General features: G+C 38.3%; 1 pseudogene; it reads right to left on the bottom strand.

The window, feature by feature from the left end:
- LOC132168022 (cytochrome P450 714C2-like) lies at positions 1 to 2,498 on the bottom strand (annotated as a pseudogene).
- Between the last annotated feature and the right edge of the window lie 3,295 nt (positions 2,499 to 5,793).

A 5,793-nucleotide genomic window follows, 5' to 3' on the forward strand; every position in this document is an offset into this window, starting at 1 on the left:
TCACAGCCTCTTAATAAGGAGATCGACACCACTTTCAGGTTCTATAACCAACCTCATTGCTGGGGAATGCCTATATTTTGGTGACATGGAGAATGAGAAGTTGGAGATAATTAGAGCTAAAAGAATTTTGAGCTCTGCCATGGCAAAGTTCTGCCCCAAACACGTACGCGGACCAACTCCAAAAGGCATGTAGACATAAGGGAGCTTGCATGCACCACTGGCTCCATTGCTCTCAGGGTTAAACTCACTGGCATCGGGTCCCCAAATATCAAAGTCTTGGTGCAAGGTAACCATCAAGGTCCAGACATCGACACCTTTAGGAACTTGAATATCTCCGAATTTCAAGTCTTCTAATGCCTCCCTGGACACCACTGGCACCGGAGGATAAAGTCGCAATGATTCGTGAATTACCATTGTCAACTGTCGATGATTAAAATTGTTAGAATATAAATTAAATAATTAAATTCATTCAATATCTTGAATCAACGTGTCGGGCATCACTTACTATTTTCATCTTACGAACCGTGTCAGCATCAGACATTTGACCCCCGCAAACTTCTACCACCTCAGCACGAACTCTGGCTTGCCACTCTGGTTTTGAGGCCAGCAACATCAATGTCCACGTGGCAGAGACAGCAGTAGTCTCGTACCCAGCTAAGTATATGTTCTTGCAATTGTCTACAATGAATCGGTCTGTCTCATGTTGGGAAAATCCACTGTTGGTGGCAGCTTCAAGAATTATATGTAACAAATCATAATTCCCTGATGTTGCTTCCTTTCTTTCCTTGGCTACCTTGAGAATCAAAGCGCGGACATCTTTTTCCAGCTTCCATGTTTCTCTATTACTCTTTGTTGGAAGATATCTGATTGATTGCAACACAAACAACCCCTTTTTATCAAAAAACAACCTTTTTATGTGATGGTAGACATAAAGTGATTTTGGGTGGGGAAAAGATGAAACCTCATTCCAGGAATGCCATTGGATAAAATCTTTTTTAGACATATGCTCTTGAAGTGCTCGAAGCTTTAAAAATATCTCCTCCCCTTTGGCATAGTTGGTCCCGAAACAGGCTCTTGAAATTACATCCCCGGAAAAGCTTCTAATATATTCATCAATGTTTACATCTGCAACTCCACCCTCACTTTTTCTCCTCCATGAATTCACCACTGCCATCAAGGAATCCACCATTATGTTCATCATGCCCTACACAACGTACAAAGGAGTTGAATACTACCCTCTACGACTTTTAATAAGTATTTAATTTAGGATTAACCCTTTTCTCATTCAATAAAGATATTCTCGTAAACGAATTTTATGAAACAATTGTGATCTCTCCTACCCGATGTTAAGGAAGGAGATCAATGGCATTCCGAGGGCGATCGATCGCAATCACTTAAGCGCTCGATCGCAGTACCAGATAGTACCAGAACACAATACCATCCCGAGAGCGATCAAGACTTAAGCCCTCGATCGCAGTATCAGAGAGTACCAGAGCGCAATACCATCCCAAGGGTGCTCGAGCACAATCACTAGAGCGCTCGAGCGTAGTGCCAGAGCACAACCAGTCACTGTAAACTTCCTACTCCTACTGGGAGTCTTACTACTCTTACTTCTCTCTTGTAATACAAACAGATAACATTTAAGTAATCTGTTTATATTCAATCACACCTCTTGTGGTTGATTGTAATTAATCCTCTTGTATTAATTAGCTAGATAAATACCTTATCACATCAATGCTTATCTTGTTAGCTTGATGTGATCAACCACAATTGTAATTCTTCTCTATTTAAGTTCAATGAGAAAGCAGAATGTATTCCGCCTAAAAGCGAGTTTTTTCTTGTTTTCTCACACCCAAAAGTAGCTACGTTCGATTTGAGGCGAACCTTAACCTTCTCCATGTATAGTTCTGGAGCAAGGATTTTTCTCTGGTGAGCCCAAGTTGCTCCATTTGAAGTCAGGATCCCTTGACCAAGCAGAGGACCTCGCTCTTTAGATTGATAGGAAGGCTTTCCAAAGTCTAAGGAAGTGCATATGCTTATTTCCTTCACCACCTCAGGATCGTTCATATGCAGTATTTGTATGTTGCCAAGTGAGAACATAAATGTTGGACCTGTATACATTATTATAAACAACCATTCACATTCTTCAAGAACATCTGAGAGCTGAAGCTAAATTGATGTTATTAATTACCATATGATTTTCTCCATTGGTCGAAGAATGGAAAGAGGATGGAAGAGCAATTGTGGGTTATTGCTTGCTCTCCTTTTTGTTGAGCCTTTGAGGGTGAGGATTTCATCTTCTTCATGTCACCAATATTTCCAAGCAAAAAAGAGGGTGGAGGGCCTCTGATCCCCTGTTTTCTCAGTATTGCTCGAAGCCTTTTTGGCTTCAATATTAGAGCTTCACACATCTTCATTAATGTGCTAACCAAACCAAGCAAGGCGATTGTGATGATGATCTTACAAAGAAGCAATCGAAGCTCCATGGCTTTTACTCTCTCCCTCTCTCTGTTTGTTCCAAAGTGGCTTCCCCCTTCTTAATTAATGCTGTTAGTTTATGTTGAGAAGTATTTGGGTTTAAAAAGTGAGCAATTTGATAATGAGGCACTTGAAGTTGTGGTAGAGCCATTTTCTTTGGCCAAATGGAAGGAACCATTACTCATGGCCGGCATGGATAAATAATTTGATGATAATGCAATGAAAAACCATCTTATTTGTAGAGATTAGACAACACATGATCCTATTTGTATTGATTTGATATGGAGAGAAGAAAATCTTTGTCATTTCGTTAGAATTTCTTAGAAGTTTTTGTCTTTTGTCTTATTTATTTATTTGCTTACTTTTGTGATGGTGGGAATGATTGGGCCCTTTACCCTGTGGTCAAAGTATTAGGTGATCCCATAAAGCAAAAAGAAGAGCGAGCCAATGGGGAAAGGCATTTGCCATTGGTGCCATGCAAACCTATAACCAATATAAAGCTATCGCCTGCCGAGAATAAAGTATTCCTCTTAATCGGATTGTAGCCTTGTAGGATTTTTTTTTTAAAAAAAAAAAATTAGTCTATTTACTTAACACCATTTTAAATATATATTTCTAATGTAGCGGGTAATTCTCACATATATTTTTTAAAAATCTATGTGAAAATCATATGTATTTTAAACTCATTTTGATTTAATAAATTTGGTTAAATTTCTTTTATTCCAACTGAATTTAGAGATTTTATCTCCTTAATAACATACAGCTAATTAAGTCAAACCCTTACTTTATTCATTTGTTATTTAAATTTGTGATTTTGTTGTCTAAACTTTTGAGTCTATACAGTACTTACATGGGAAGCGGTTTAAATATTCAAAATTTATTAATATAATATTTAGTTAGTTAATTATCCTTTTTTTTTCCTCATAACTAAAAATCGGTGATTTCGTACACTAGATAGTCGTCTCTAATTAACTACTAGCTAGGCATGCCAATTCATGTGTATGTCTGGTTTGGTTTGGGTTGTGTTGAAACAAGAGTATAAAATTATATATGTTAACTTTAATTCGACCAATTTAATTAAACGGGTTAGACCATTCAACTACTACTGGCTAATTTTGTGTGAATTAGGATCCTCTCTGGATAATATCCAATTAATTATATTGGAGTGGTATTTTTGTCTCCTCAAAAAACAAAAAGACAAAAATACCTCCCAATATAACTAACTGGATATTATCTAGTTCAAATAAATTGGAGATGTTCATGTTCCCTATCATGTACTATTGCTCAACATTCAACTCAAGATAAGGCAGCATATTCAGTTCAAGCACAACACTTAGAAGATAAAGTTAAAAAAAAAAAACATGTGACCCTTTACATGCCCAATGTCCATAGCCATACCTATAGGATTATTGTTTACACAATTTTGGGGTTGCCATGGGCTCCAACGGTCCCACCCCACCCTTGTACATAGGTCCCCCTAGCCTCTATTATTATACAGTTCAAATTAAATGGAGAGTATCCTAATTTGCCTGATAGGATAGTTAACAACGATGACTCTGCTTGAGGGGTTCCCATCAAGGAATGATATGAAAAATGAAAGTCCCCGGCTGAGGGGCAGCATGATGGACGAGATATATATTTCGATAAGGCCACATAAGGAAAGCCCCCTCCCTCATCCTACTTTCATACCTATTTAGGACCCAGGATTCAAAAAGGGAAGATTGACCTTTTAAGGACGGAGATCAGCAGAGGAACTCAATCCACCATCTTTCATATCAAACCATCACCCCCAAGTACTTGCCAAGTTCGGCCCACTTGCCTTATGGAAGGAAGCACTATAAAAGAATACTAAACTCTAAGTCTAAGGTACCCACAACAAAGAATCTCCCACATTTTTGGAGTGTTAGAAGCACAAGCTGCTCTTTTGGCCACTCAAGCAAGCTGCCTTCTGTGGGATCAACAAAATCGTGAGCAAGGATAATCATAGGATGTGCCGCTTGCTTGTTCCACTTTTGATAGATAATCATGATACATGTGTATTAAGGTTTGTAATTACAATGTTAATGTTTATATATACATAATTTTTTCTTTTGGGAAAAATACATTTTATCCCCCTGAACTATCCACCCATTTGCACTTTGACCTCCAATGTTTAAAAAGTGACACTTGACCCCCCCCTCCCTCTCCAAACTTTCAAATTGTTGCAATTCGACAATTCTGACTTTTTTTTTCCTTTCCTAAAATGCCCCCATACCAAGTTTAAAAAAAAAAAAAAAAAAAAAAATTGATAAAAATTAAGGGGTATCTGGTCTGGGGTGGCCGGCTACCCCCTAATTTTTATTATATTATATTTTTTTAAAAAAATTAATTAATTTTATTATTATTTTTTTTTAACTTGGGATGGGGGTATTTTGGAAAAAAAAAAAAAAGTCAGAATGGTCGAATTGCAACAATTTGGGAGTTTGGAGTGTGGTCAAGTGTCACTTTTTAAACATTGGAGGTCAAAGTGCAAATGAGTATATAGTTCATGGGGTAAAATGTATTTTCCCCATATTTTTTTGAAAATGGTCAATTTTTCATAAAATATCAGTCCGTAGACTCTTGCTCAGCATTTACAATGTCTCGAATACACATAGGATTTTCTTCTATCCATGTTCTTCATCATTGCCAAGAGCCAACTTCGCAAGATGATGAGCCGCTTCATTTGCCTCCTACCCAACATGCCCTACATCCCAAGATTGGATGCTATTAAGAATTACCCGAGTGTCTTTAATCAATTACCCATATTGACTCCAACTGGGCCCTTCATGACGTAAGGGGTTAACAATTTCAAGCACATCTCCCTCTAAATAAATCCGTTGAAATCCTAGATCTTTGCAAAAAATCACAGCCTTCCAAGCAGCCACAACTTCAGCAACAATTGGATCGACGATAAAAGTACATAAAAAAGCCAACACACATCCCTCTATCTCCTGGATTACCACACCCACCCCCATCTTCTTGTTACGCTCGTCAATCGCCGCATCCCAATTGACTTTTTTCACCCCCATTGGAGGCTTCTACCATTTCTATCGCCCAGGACCCTTCAACCTCCCTAGACCACGTTCTTGGACCACTGTGGCTTCCTTAAAACCTGCCAAAGCCTCTTGTGCATAAATGCTAACCTGCTTGGGCGACATAAGATCTCCTCCATAAACCACAGAATTACGCCTCAGCCATATATTCCTTGCCACAAGTACTACTAACTCAAGATCATCATCACCCAATAACTCAATCCATTTCCCCACTAGCCTAATACCGTTGTCTTCATCAAGG

Source organism: Corylus avellana, chromosome 2 (assembly GCF_965113065.1).
Source record: "Corylus avellana chromosome 2, dhCorAvel1.hap1.2, whole genome shotgun sequence".
Classification (NCBI taxonomy): Eukaryota; Viridiplantae; Streptophyta; class Magnoliopsida; order Fagales; family Betulaceae; genus Corylus; species Corylus avellana.